We start from the raw sequence: 13,261 nt of genomic DNA, 5'->3' as shown, positions 1-13,261 counted from the left end.
GCAAGTTAAAAAGGAAAGGACTGAGAAAAATATTCCATGCAAATAGTAACCAAAATAGAGCAAATAAAGGCTATACTAATACAGATAAAATAAACTTCAAGTCAAAAAATATTACAACAAATATATATTAACAAAAGATCAATATAGCAAGAAGATATAGTAATTACAAAGATTTATGCATATAATGACAAACCATGAAAATACATAAAGCAGAAACTAATAGAAATGAAGTGACAAATAAATAGTTCCAGAATAATAACTGGAGACTCCAGTACTCCAGTCACAATAATGGAAAGAACAACCAGACAGAAGAAATAGAGAACAATACAACACAATAAACCCACTAGGTCTAAGACATAAAAACACTTTACCCAACAACACAAAACACATCCTTCTCCAGTGCATATGGGACATTTTCAGAACAGACCACTGTTAGGCCACAAATTAAGTCTCATAGATTTAAAAAGATAAACAGCAAACCAAGTATCTTCTCTAATACAACAGAATGGATTTAGAGATCAATGTCAAAAGAGAAATGGAAAATTGGTGGGACTGGAAAAATTATTACATTTTAAACAACCAATGACTCAAAGAAGAAATCCCAAGGGAAAAGAGGAAAATACTTAGCAAAAATTGGACAGCCACATGCCAAAGTATGAAACTGGACCATTTCCTTATACCATACACAAAAATAGACTCAAAACAGATGAAGGACCTCAATGTGAGACAGGAATCCATCAAAATCCTTGAGGAGAAAACAGGCAACAACCTCTTCAACCTTGGATGCAGCAAATTTTTCCTAAACACAGCACCAAAGGCAAAGGAAGCAAGGGTAAAAATGAATTATTGGGGCTGCATCAAGATAAAAGCTTTTGCACAGCAAAGGAAACAGTCAACAAAACCAAAAGACAACTGACAGAATGGGAGAAGATATGTGCAAATGACATATCAAATAAAAGGCTAGAATACAAAATCTATAAAGAACTTATCAAACTCAACACCCAAAGAACAAGTAATCCAATCAAGAAATGGGCAGAAGACATGAACAGACATTTCTGCAAAGAGATATCCAGATGGCCAACAGACGCATGAAAAGTGCTCAACATCACTTGGAGTCAGGGAAATACAAATCAAAACCACAATGAGATACCACCTCACACCAGTCAGAATGGCTAATGGTAACAAGTCAGGAAGTGAGAGATGTTGGCAAGGATTCAGAGAAAGGGGAACCCTCCTACACTGTTGGTGGGAATGCAAGCTCATGCAGACCCTCTGGAAAAAGTATGAAGGTTTCTCAAAAAGTTGAAAATTGAGCTACCCTATGACCCAGCAATTGCACTACTGGGTATTTACTCCAAAGATACAAATGTAGTGATCTGAAGAGGCATGTGCACCCCAATGTTTATAGCAGTAATGTCTATAATAGCCAAACTATGGAAAGAGCCTAGCTACTCATCAACAGATGAATGGATAAAGATGTGGTGTGTATACACACACACACGCACACACGCACGCACAATGGAATCTTATGCAGCCATCGAAAATGGACTCTTGCCATTTGCAATGATGTGGATGGAAACAGAAGGTATTATGCTAAGCAAAACAAGTCAATCAGAGTAATGAAAAGAAGGGCCATCTGTACCCCAATGTTCATAACAGCAATGGCCACAGTCACCAAACTGTGGAAAGAACCAAGATGCCCTTCAATAGACGAATGGATAAGGTAGATGTTGTCCATACACACTATGGAGTATTATGCCTCCATCGGAAAGGATGAATACCCAACTTTTGTAGCAACATGGATGGGACTGGAAGAGAGTATGCTGAGTGAAATAAGTCAAGCAGAAAGAATCATTTATCATATGGTTTCACTTATTTGTGGAGCATAAGAAATAACATGGAGGACATGGGGAGATGGAGAGAAGGGAGTTGGGGGAAATTGGAGGGGGAGACAAACCATGAGAGACTATGGACTCTGAAAAACAATCTGAGGGTTTTGAAGGGGTGGAGGGTAGGAGGTTGGGTGAGCCTGGTGGTGGGTATTGTGGAGGGCACGTGTTGGATGGAGCACTGGGTGAATTCTGGTACACTGAAGAGAAATTTAAAAAATTAAAAATATTAAAAAAAAACAAAAAACCAAGTCAATCAGAGAAAGACAATTATCAGATGATCTCACTAATATGTGGAATTGGAGAAAACAAGGCAGAGGATCATAGGGGATGAGAGGAAAAAATGAAACAAGATGAAACCAGAGAGGGAGACAAATCATACGAGACTCTTAATCTTAGGAAAGATTAACTGAGGGTTAATCAGTTAAGGGTTAACCCTCAAACTGAGGGTTGCTGGAGTGGAGGCGGGTAGAAGGGTTGGGGTGGCTGGGTGATGGACACTGGGGAGGGTATGTGTTATGGGTGAGTGCTATGAATTGCATAAGACTGATGAATCACAGACCTGTACCCCTGAAACAAATAATACATGTTAATAATAGTAGAAAAAAAATACCTAGCAAATGAAAACAAAACCACAAGATACCAAAACTGATAGTAGCCACTGTGAAAGCATGTTAAGGAGGAAACTGGCAAGACTAACCACAGGTGAGAGGCTTTCCACAAGCACAGAGAAGGGAGAAGGGCAGACCCCACATCAAGACTGGCACTGGAAAAACAAATCCCCACAACATTTGGCTTTGAAAACCAGTAAGGATTAACTTCGTGAGTTTTTACAGTCACCGGGGCTTAACTCCAAATACTTAAAATCAGCAAGGCCTGGCGCTGGGAGAGCCAAAAGGTGGTAGGAAACTGAGTCCTTGCCCTGAAACACCCAGCATAAAAGCAACAATTTCAAAAGCACCTGGGGTATGCAGGAAGAAAAGTCCTTTAATCTCAGAACATACACTAGAGAGGCAGGGATTTTAAGGAGACTTCTTCAAGAATGAAAGACTTGGTAGGTACCATTTCTCCTCCCACCCCCAGGCTTAGACTGCTGGACACTTCTGGGAATACACTCCATCTAGCTTGCTAACACAACATGCCCTGACCCTGCATTCTCCTGCAGATCTCCCCCTTCCGACACTGTCCCACTCGGCAAACATCCCTCCAAAGGAGCTCCTGCTGCAAAACATCCTATAAACAGCCCAAGTGGGGAACAGTACCACTCCAAAGTGACCCCTGCGCTGGGGAGAGGGGCAGATAACAACATACACCAGTGCAATTGCAGCCTCAGAAGACTTACTGGGGGCAGGCATCTGGTCTGATTGCAGGCCTGCCAACCAAAAAAAGCCTCTCAGGGAACAATGAACGGAAAGTGTCCGGAAGTTCAATGTTACCACAGCTTCAGCACACAAGCTGAGGGCAGGTATCTGGTCTGACCTACTAACATCACCCAACTAGAAGTCCACAGTGGCCCCAGACTAGCCACTTAACAGCACAGGGACCAAAACCCTGCAAACAGCAGATAAACTGGGCCATTCCAACCAACTGAACTTAAGACAAACACAGCTCAGCCACAATATCCATAGGATGGTGCATGCAACATACATAGGAGATACCCCTAAAGTGCCTGGTTCTGGTGAACAGGGGATGCTGTACTACAGGACACCACCAGACCTCTTCTTCATAAAGCTATACTTTCAAGAACAGGAGATGTAACTGACTTTCCCAATACAGGGAAACAAACACACAGAGTTAGATAAAATGAAGAGACAGAGGAATATGTCCCAAATGAAAGAACTGGACAAATCACAGCAAAAGAGCTAAATGCAATTATGAAGATGAACAACACACCTATAAATGATTCAAAGTAATGGTCATAAAGATACTTATAAAACTTGAGAAAACAGTAAAGGATCTCAGTGAGACTGTCACCAAAGAGATAGAAAAGATAAAAAGAACCAATCAGAGATGAACTCAATATCTGAAATTAAAATTGTACATACTAGAGGGAATCAATACCAGACTAGAAAAGGCAGAAGATGGATAAGCAAACTGAAAGGGTAATGGAAAGCAACCAAGCTGAACAGAAAAAAAGAGAGTAATAAAAATTAAATAGGCTATGAGAACTGACTGACATTGTCAAGTATAACAACACCTAAATTATAATGATCCCAGAAGAAGAGAGAGAAAAGGGAAAAGAAAACTTATTTGAATAAAGAATAGCTGAAAACTTCCCAAATCTGGGGAAAGAAAGAGACATCCACATCTGGGAGGTAAAGAAAACTCCCCCAAAAATCACCCCCAGCAAGGCCTATACCACAACACATAACAAAGTGACAAAAAATAGTGAAAAAGAATTTTAAAAACAGCAAGATGGGCGCCTGGGTGGCTCAGTGAGTTAAGCCTTTGCCTTAAGCTCAGGTCATGATCTCAGGGTCCTGGGATTGAGCCCCGCATCAGGCTCTCTGCTCAGCAGGGAGCCTGTTTCCCCTTCTCTCTCTGCCTGCCTCTCTGCCTACTTGTGATCTTTCTCTCTGTCAAATAAATAAATAAAATATTTAAAAAAAATCAGCAAGAGAAAACAATTACTTTTATACAAGCAAAACCCCATAGAGCTGTCAGCTGAGTTTTCAGCAGAACACTGCAGGCCAAAAGGGAGTGGCATGATAGGTCATGCCACTGAAAGTGCTGAAAAGAAAAAAAAATCCTGCAACCAAGAATACTCTACCCAGCGAGGCTATCATTCAGAACAGAAGAGAGATAAAGAGTTTCCCACACCAACAAAAGTTAAAGTGAATTCTTTGAGTGAAAAGGAAACACTCTAATCAAGAACAAGAAAACCAGGGAAGGAAAAATTTCACAGGTAAATACAAACATAATGAAAATACTAGATCAATCAGTTATAAAACCAGTACATAAGATTAAAGCACAAAAGTAGTAAAATCAATTATTTCTATAAAAGTCAAGGAATTCACAAAAGGATGTAAAGTATTACATCATCCACATAAAATGTGGAGAATAAACATTTAGTACTTTTAGAATGGGTTCAAACTAAGCAACCATCAATTTCATATAGACTGGTATATGCATAAAATGTTACATGTGAACTTAATGGTAACCACAAATCAAAAACCTGTCATTGATATGCAAAAAATAAACAAAAAGGAACCCTCAAGCATATCGCTAAAGAAAGCCTTCAAGCCACAAGGAAAGGAAGCAAGGGAAGAACAGAAAAGAACTACAAAAACAACCATATAAAGTAACAAAATGGCAATAAGTCCATATTTATCAATAATTACTTTGCATATAAATGAACTAAATGCTGTGATCAAAAGACACAGGGTAACTAAATGGATAGAAAAGCAAGATCCATCAATACACTGCCTACAAAACACTCACTTCAGATCTAAAGACATACTAAGACAAAGTGAAGGGATGAAAAAACATTTATCATACAAACGGAAGTTTTTACTTTCTGTTTTTACAGAGCTGGGAATGTCCACAATAGCCAACAAATGGGAAGAGCCCAGATGTCCATCAACAGATGAATGGATAAAGATGTGATGTGTACATACACACACACGGAATATTACACAGTCATCAAAAAGAAAAATCTTGCCATTTGCAATGATGTGGATGGAACTAGAGGGTATTATGCGAAGCAAAATAAGTTAATCAGAGAAAGACAATTATCAGATGATCTCACTGATATGTGGAATTTAAGAAATAAGGCAGAGGATCATAGGGGAAGAGAAGGAAAAATGAAATAAGACAAAACCAGAGAGGGAGACAAACCATATGAGACTCTTAATCTTAGGAAACAAACTAAGGGTTGCTGGAGGGGAGGTGGGTTAGGGGCTGGGGTAACTGGGTGCTGGGTATTAAGGAGGTCACTTGATGGAATGAGCACTGGGTGTTTGTTATATGCAACTGATGAATCTCTAAATTCTACCTCTGAAACTAATAATATGTTATGTTAATTAAGTTGAATTTAATTTTAAGATTTTTAAAAATGAAAACAAAGGTGGGTAGCAATATTTATATTGAACAAAATAAACTTTAAAACAAAGACTGTGACAAGAGACAAAGGAAACTACATAATGATAAACAGCTACAACACAACAAGAGGATATAATAATTATATTTATGCATCTAACATGAAATCATTTAAATACATAAACTATTAACAGACATAAAGAATTTCACTAACATATTAATAGTAGGGGACTCAAACACCCTTACTTATATTAATGGATAGATCCTCCAGACAGAAAATCAACAAGGCAACAGCGGCTCTGAATGACACACTGGATCAGACAGATGTATTCAGAACATTCCATCCCCAAACATTTGGATGTATTCAGAACATTCCATACCAAAACAGTGGAATAATGAATAGGCTAATCTAGAAATCAAAGAGGAAATCACAAAATACATAGAGACAGATTAGAGAGCAGCAGCTAGCATAGAGCTCCTTAGATGCCATGGCTTCAATAGCACGGTAGCTCCCACCAATTGTGAGTGTCACCAGCCTCTCCCCAGCAGGCCACTAGCAGTCCACTACCCCTGCTCCTCCATAACTATGTGCTTACTGAAAGTGTGTAATCAAAACTGCCAGGATGTCAGAGGAAATGCAACAGGATTCAGAAGTGTGCTGCTCAGACACTGAATATAGGGAAGGACACTACAACCCACATTAAGGAGTTTAACAAGAAGTAAATCCCACTTTGCACAGCATTGGGGGGAGAAATTTCAGTAGTTATGCAGCACACGAAACCAAACACTTCATCTTCTACTACCTAGGCCCAGTGGCCATTCTTCTATCATATCTTGTTAAAAGTATGGACCACATCACACACCCAGTGGTCCATCCAAAAACAAAAACTGCAGCTTAAATTCCACATGCCAGAGACAAATATTCGGCCTTGTATGAGAGAACACCACAGTCTCTGAGCCTCTACCTGTGTTGTTTTGTATAGACATTCTCTGTACAATTTTGTTACTGGCTATTAAATAAGCAAAGCAAAACAAAACAAAGGCAAATGAAAATAAAAACACAATGGTCCAAAATCTTTGGGATGCAACAAAAACTGTTCTAAGAAGGAAGATTATACCTGTATAGGTTAACCTCAAGAGCAAGAAAAATCACAGATAAAAAACCTAACCTTTCACCTAAAGGAACTAGAAAAAGAAGAACAAAGCCCAAAACCATAGAAGGAAGGAAATAATAATGATTAGAGCAGAAATGAAATAGAAGCCCACCCCACAAAATCAATAAAACCAGCAGCTAATTCTTTGAAAAGATCAGTAAAATTTATAAACCCTTAGCCAGACTTACCAAAAAAGAAAAAAGAAGAAGCAAGTAAAATCAGAAATGAAGGAAAAAATAATTAATACCACAGACATTCAAAGGATTGTAAGAGAGTATTAGGAAAAATTATATGCCAATAAACAAGAACAAACTACAAGAAACAACCTATAAGAAATGGATAAATTCCTAGAAACATAACCTTGCAAAGTTGAATCAGGGAGTATTATAAAATTTGCATAGACTGACTACTGGCAATCAAATTAAATCAGTAATCAAAAAGCTCCCCAAAATACAAAGTCCGGGACCAGATGGTTTCAGAGCTGTTTTCTACCAAATATTTAAAGAAGAATTAGTACCTATTCTTCTCAAACTATTCCAAAAAATAGAAGAGGAAGGAAAGCTTTCAAATTTATTCTAAATGGCCAGCATTGTCCTGACACCAAAAAAAGAGATACTACAAGAAAAAGAAAACTACAGGCCAATATCTTTGATGAACATACATATACACCTATGATGAAGTTTAACGTATGTTAGACACAGTAAAAGAGTAACAACAACAAATATAAAACAATTATAACAATATATGGTAATAAAAGTTATGTGAATGTGTCTCTCAAAGTATCTTATTGTACTATACCCACAGTTCTTTGATGTGAGATGACAGAATTCCTACACAAGATGAAGTGAGATACATGACACAGGCATTACAATATACTGTTAGGCTACAACTAACCTGATGATATGTCAGCAGGATCATCTGCTTCTGAACAGCAGGTGACCTCACAAAACTGAAATGGCAGGAAATGAAGCCAGGGATAAAGGAGGGGTGGGGGGACTACCATACTCTGAAATGTACAAACCTTGCCTGGGTTTTAATAGACCCCATTAACCAGTCACCAAGCCCCTATCATCCCTAAACATCTATTATGGGCAATGTGCCAGACTTATCTAGCTTTCAGTGTCAATTTCAAACTGATGTATGTAGTTCAAACTGCTCATCCTGGCATTCATTGTTCTGATTCCAACTTATCTTCTAGTCTTTCCCTCCATTAATTTTGACATAAAGTAGGGGAAAGAAGGGGGAAAGGCTACTTATTAAACCATTATGTGTCACATATTTTGTCATAAATCTTATATAAACTTTCTCATTTAAGCATCATGAATACATTACAGATGGCCTAAACATCCCGGACTTGCCCAAAGCAACATAGTGGAACATGGGAGCTAGGATTTCAATTCAGCTCTGATTAAGCCCATTCTTTTTCTATTAAGTCAGACATCACTATTTCATTTTTCTCAAATACATGTGCAAGTACTCAAGCTATTTCTTTTCTTTTTAAAAATTTTTTTATTCAAGCTATTTCTTCCGAGGGAATAATGTATAGGCCCAACTTAAACGTTTCTGAATTGCATGAAGCCTTCTCTAAATTCTCCCAGTGGGGTGTGATCACCTTTCTATGAACCCACATAGTACAATGTATTTCTCTAATTTCATTCCTTTTGTATTCTAGACTTGTCTACTTAATACAGTGTTAACTCTCAGAGAAATGTATCTTAATAATACCTATGTATCTTGCCCACATGAGCCTGGGTCATAAGTGATTAAGTCAATATGATTTTGTGGGCTGTATATTTTTCCCCCAATATAAAAGAACTGAGTCAATTTCTTCCTTATTGGTTAAGCTATTGAGTCTTCTTTCATCCAGAACTTTCATCATACCATATTTTGTGCCTTAAGAGTCTAAGTATTAGGATGGCAAGCATTACTAATATGTTACTTCTAAATTTCACTGTTTACATATATACAATTCAAAACTATCATACACATTTTCCCTTATATCAAACCAACATAGTTTGTTTAGTGAAAGGCTTTACTTATTACTGTTGTCTCAAAACTATTTCCTTTGTCAGAGGATTGTTCTATGAAAAGGGCATTATTATTCATCTTTATCAAGATATTTTTACATTGATATCAGATATGGGCAAGACGCAACAGCTCAAAAATTTCTATACCGAATTCTCTTAAAATGGTCTGTTCAAAGAATGCAATGTCTGTCCTCAACTTTTTAAACAAATTTATCATATATAAATGAAATAGGAAGACAAGATCAGGAAAAGAATATTTACCCAGACATTTCACTCCTCTACTGAACTTCACAGATTTGGGGACTCATAAAGACTGTGTTAAGGGAAAGTAAAACTCAATCTAACCCAAAATATTTTTTAAAATGTATCTGAGGTTCTGACCCTTAGGAGGAAAAAATAGACTACTCCCCCTCCCCCAATATATTAAGAAATTTTAAAAAAGAAAAAAAGATGATACATGCAAGTCTGTTTCTATCATACCATAGTGTATTTTGACACTGAAGCAGACAGGAAGTGAGACCATTTTTTTTTGGTGTTCCTCTTAAGTGCTAGCAAAGTCATTCTCAATCAACAAAATAAATTCTGAAAAAGAAAAATACTTCAACCAGAAGCAGATAGGTTTTACTGGTTCAGTGCAGAGAATACATAATGAAACTAATGTGTTTTTACATTTAAACATGACTTACAATGAATTTCAGAAAACAAAGCTTCCCGGAAAAGCATAACAAAACTACGTTAAGACACTCTATTCTCCTTTTTCTAATTTCTTTGTACTTACAATCCGTATCACATATTAGCATGTACTATCAATATATAATACCATTACATACAACATTGCTTTAACTCATACTCATTGTTCTCATAGCTTGAGTCTTTGTCAGCAGAGTGACTTTTACATTACACATTAATCAGAACGGTACTAAGTAGAAAGAGAAACTCCAAATGACACTGCTGCAGTACCTACTACAGGGCGCAATGGTACTCTTAGACTCATTCTTCTTTTGTTTTGGTTTTTTTTTAACTGAAGTATATAGTTGGCATACATATTATAGGTGCACAATATAGTGATTCAATAGTTCTACACATTAGGCAATGCTCACCACAGTAAGTGTAGTTACCATATGTCATGCAAAGTTATTACATTATTGACTATATTCCCTATACTATACTTTTCATTCTTGTGATTTATTTTATAACTGGAAATTTGTAACTCTTGATTTCCCTCACCTATTTCACCAATTCCCTGCTCCCAATCTTACCTCTGGCAACCACTATCTCGTCCTCTGTATTTAAGAGTCTCTTTAGTTTTTTGTTTGTTCATTTGTTTTTTCGATTCCCAAAATAAATGAAATCATATGGTATATGTCTTTTCCTAATTGATTTTACTTACCATTTACTTAACATAATACCCTCTAGGTAACAAGATTTTATTCTTTATTATGGCTGAGTAATATTCTACTGTACTTATACCACATCTTTATTCACTTGCTGTTGATAGACACTAGGACTGCTTCCATATCATGGTTATTGTAAATAATGCTGCAATAAATATAGTGCTCCATAGGTATTTACATTTTTCATTTTTTAAAGAACCTCCATACTGTTTTTCATAGTAGCTGTACCACTTTATATTACCAACAGTGCATAAGACTTCTCTTTTCTTCATAACCTTGCAAAACCTTTTTTTTTTTTTTTTTAAGATTTATTTTAGAGAGAGAGCACATGTGTGTACACGGGGTTAGGGGGGCAGAGAGAGAAGGACAGAGAGTCCCAAACAGACTCTGTGCTCAGTATGGAGCCCGAAGTGGGGCTCAATCTCATAATGCTAAGATCACAATCGTAGCCAAAACTAAGGGTCACCCACTCAACCAACTGCACCATCCAGGAGCCCCTTATTTCTTGTCTTTTTGATAATAGCCATTCTGACAGGTATGAGGTGATACTGCATTCCAGTTTTAATTTGTATTTTTCTGATAGCTAATAATATTGAGCATCTTTTTATGTGCCCGTTGGCCATCTTTCTTCTTTGGACAAACATCTATCTAGGTCCTCTCCTTGTTTTTCATATATGGTCTTTATTATATTAAGATATGTTCCCTCTAAACCCACCTTGTGGAGTTTTTATCATGAACGAATATTGCATTTTGTTAAGTGCTCTTTCTGCATCTATTGATATGACTTTTATCTTTCTTCTTGTTAATGTGATACATTACATTGATTAAGTAGTGAATATTGCGCCAATCTTATGTCCCTGGAAAAAAATCTCACTTAATTGTGGTGAATAATCCCTTTAATGTAATGTTGAATTTGGTTTGCTAATATTTTATTGAGGACTTTTGCATCTATGTTCATCAGAGTTACTGGCCTATGATTTCTTTTTTTTGTGGAGTCTCTGTCTTGGTAAAATAAATTTGGGAGTACTCCTTCCTCTTCTATTTTTTGGAATAATCTGATAAGAATAGGTACTAATTCTTCTTCAAACATTTGGTAAGAATTCAGGTGTTTGGGAAACCACCTGGTCCTGGACTTTTGTTCATTGGGAGTTTGATAACCAATTCAATTTTGTTACTAGTAACCAGTCTGTTCAGATTTCTATTTCTTCCTAATCCAGTCTTGGAAGATTGTGCTTCTAGAAATTACCATTTCTTCAAGTTGTCCCATTTGTTTTCATAGTAGTCTATTATAGTCCTTTGTACTTCTGTGGTGTTGGTTGTAACCTCTTCTTCATTTCTGATTTTAAATACTCGAGCCCTCTTTTTTCTTTATGTTTTCAAAGAACCAGTTCTTAGTTTCATTGATCATTTCTACCATTTTTTAAGGTCTCTATTTCAGGGACCCCTGGGTGGCTCAGTCATTAAGTGTCTGCCTTCAGCTCAGGTTAGGATCCCAGAGTCCTGGGATTGACCCCCACATGAGGCTCCCTGCTCAGCAGGAAATCTGCTTCTTCCTCTCCCACTTCCCCTTTGTTCCCTCTCTCGCTGTCTCTGTCAAATAAAATCTCTAAACAATAACAACAAAAAAAGTCTCTATTTCATTTATTTCTGCTCTGATCTTTGTTATTTTTTTTTCTACTAATTTTGGGCTTTGTTCTTCTTCTAGTTCCTTTAGGTAGAAGATCACATTGTTTGAGACTTTTCTTGTTTCTTGAAATAGGCCTTCACCACATACCAAAGAATTTGCATTGTGCTTCCATTTTCATTTGTCTCCAGGTATATTTTAATTCCCTTTTTTATTTCTTCATTGACCCATTAGTTGTTTAGTAGCAGGTTGTTCAGCATCCATGTTTATGTTTTTGCAAGTGGTTTTTTTTTTTTGTAATTAATTTCTAGTTTCATACCGTTATGGTGAGAAAAGATGCTTGATGATTGCAACCTTCTTAAGTATATTGATAATTGTTTTGTAACCTAACATGATCTATCCTGGAAAATGTTCCATGTGCACTTTTAAAGAATGTGCTCTGCCCTTTTTGGATGGAATGTTGTATGTATATATATTAAGACCATCTGGTCTAATGTGTTGTTCAAAACCACTGTTTCCTTATGTAAATGATCTGTTCCCTGATGTAAGTAAGGTTTTAAAATTCCCTACTCTTATTGTATACTGTCAACTTCTCCTTTTAAGTATGTTAATATTTGCCTTACATATTTAAGTGATCCTATGTTGGATGCATAGATATTCGTAATTATTATATCTTCTTGTTGGATTGATTTTATCATTATGTAATATCCTTCTCTGTCTCATTACAGTCTTTGTTTTAAAGTCTATTTTGTTTGATATAAGAATTGCTACTCCTAAAAAAAAAAAATTGCTACTCCAGCTTTCCTATGTCCATTGTCACAGAATATATATGTGTATACATACACACACACACACACACACATATATGTGTATATATATTTTAAGATTAATTTATTTGAGGAGTGCCTTGGTGGCCCAGCCAGTTAGGCATTCAAATCTTGTGAGCCCCAGATGGGGCTCTGCCCTCGTGGGGAGTCTACTCTTTGCCTTCTTCCCCCCTACCCCGCTTACACACTCTCTATCTAAAATAAATAAATAAATCTTAAGGGAAAAAAAAAAAAAGATTTGAGAGAGAGATTGAGAGATGCCCCTATGTGGAGTATCTTTTTGCATCCCTTCACTTTCAGTCTGTATG

General features: G+C 36.8%; 1 protein-coding gene across 7 annotated transcripts in view; it reads right to left on the bottom strand.

Moving 5' to 3' along the window:
* Positions 1-13,261, bottom strand: part of KLHL8 (kelch like family member 8) — a 57,772-nt gene that overhangs the window by 30,308 nt on the left and 14,203 nt on the right. For 3 of the 7 annotated variants that reach the window (XM_004756119.3, XM_045079387.1, XM_004756122.3), the window contains one exon: positions 9,589-9,690. The exons of the other annotated variants lie outside the window; for them this stretch is intronic. The gene's annotated coding sequence lies outside the window, so the exon portion shown is untranslated. The remainder of the gene's footprint in view (positions 1-9,588; positions 9,691-13,261) is intronic. 7 annotated transcript variants of the gene reach the window in all.

This window comes from Mustela putorius, unplaced genomic scaffold, assembly GCF_011764305.1.
Source record: "Mustela putorius furo isolate JIRA1106 unplaced genomic scaffold, ASM1176430v1.1 tig00000382_pilon_pilon_pilon, whole genome shotgun sequence".
In the NCBI taxonomy this organism is placed as follows: domain Eukaryota; kingdom Metazoa; phylum Chordata; class Mammalia; order Carnivora; family Mustelidae; genus Mustela; species Mustela putorius.
Note: the sequence above shows the minus strand (reverse complement) of the source record. Positions and strands in the feature narration are given on the sequence as shown.